This window comes from Macrobrachium rosenbergii, chromosome 12 (genome assembly GCF_040412425.1).
Source record: "Macrobrachium rosenbergii isolate ZJJX-2024 chromosome 12, ASM4041242v1, whole genome shotgun sequence".
Taxonomy (NCBI): Eukaryota; Metazoa; Arthropoda; class Malacostraca; order Decapoda; family Palaemonidae; genus Macrobrachium; species Macrobrachium rosenbergii.
In genome coordinates, this window is record NC_089752.1 from 23,020,501 (window position 1) to 23,022,290 (window position 1,790).

The window sequence follows — 1,790 nt, forward strand, 5'->3', positions numbered from 1 at the left end:
ATTATTATTATTATTATTATTATTATTATTATTATTATTATTATTATTGTCTAGTGCCAGTTTATACTGAAACTAGGTTTTATTACTTTCTACCTGTGCAAAGTGATGAGAATTTTTTCGATTATTTTTCCTTATTATTGATTATAATCAAATAGTATTAATTTCTGCAGTAGTGTTAGTAACATGGTTATTATTATTATTATTATTATTATTATTATTATTATTATTATTATTATTATTATTATTATTATTATTATTATTATTATTATTGTCTATTGCCGGTTTATACTGAAACTAGGTTTTATTACTTTATACCTGTGCAAAGTGATGAGAATTTTTTCGATTATTTTTCCTTATTATTGATTATAATCAAATAGTATTAATTTCTGCAGTAGTGTTAGTAACATGGTTATTATTATTATTATTATTATTATTATTATTATTAAAATTATTATTATTATTATTATTATTATTATTATTATTATTATTATTATTATTATTATTATTATTATTGTCTATTGCCGGTTTATACTGAAACTAGGTTTTATTACTTTATACCCAGCAAAATATGAGAATTTTTTCGATTATTTTTTCTTATTATTGATTATAATCAAATAGTATTAATTTCGCAGTAGTGTTAGTAAATATGGTTATTATTATTATTATTATTATTATTATTATTATTATTATTATTATTATTATTGTCCAGTGCCATTTTATACTGAAACTAGGTTTGATTACTTTATACCTGTGCAAAGTGGTGAGAATTTTTTGGATTATTTTTTCTTATTATTGAATATACATCAAATAGTAATAATTTTTAAGAGAAATTTTCATGATAATTCTAATACGAATTGCTTCCTGTAGTCATACCTTTTGGCAAAATCCAACCTTCGCTGCTTATACTGTAGCTACGTACATAATATTTGCAGCTCTACGAAACAAATAGTAATAATGGGATAAAACAACCTTAATGTTTAAGTTGGAATCATTTTTTCAGCACAGCCAGGAAATATCTTTTTGTAATATATATTTAGCAGACTCCAAATTTTCCCATGAATAATATGTGAAAAATGGTATCAGCGACCTATCAGGAAGTTCTGGTTGCAGTAATACACTCCTGGTTCTTTAGCACAGGTGCAGTGCTCATGTCTAATGCAACCATCGGCTCACTTCTGAAAGGGTTTTTTTTTTAATTCATAACTGAAGTAGTATTAAATTTAACGTTACTGTCAGCCATGGCAGTTGAAGCTGCGGTAAACCTTAAAGAATTACTGCCTGGGGAAAAAAAATTAAAAGAATGCATTCTAGCCGTCCTTGAGCTGATTTTACTTGTCTCTTAACTGTATCCATTACGAGCTTTGACTACGATACGTGTCTTCTTTAATAGTAATAGTTTTCGCAACATTATTTTTTCGTTAATGTAGATCTTGATTTCTAAATCCGTTTGCAGAGAGAATAAATCAGTAGTATTGCTTTCCTTGGCTTCCCCATATTTACTATTTTTCCTTTGTCATGAATTAGCATTCGCAGAAGTTTTCCGCGTCAAATTACTCTTAAGTTCTATTCATTCTGTTACAACTGCTACTACTACTGATAGGTATTAGCGCTGTTACAACTACTACTAATACTAATACTTAGTATTAGCTCTGTTACAACTGCTACTAATACTAATACTTAGTAAAAGTTGCTAAAAGTTGGTTAATGGCCAGAGCTTAGGTAAGAGGGCATGAAGCGTTTGGTAAACAATTCATATCCTTTTTCAGCAAAGTCATTTTGTTAAATGGATT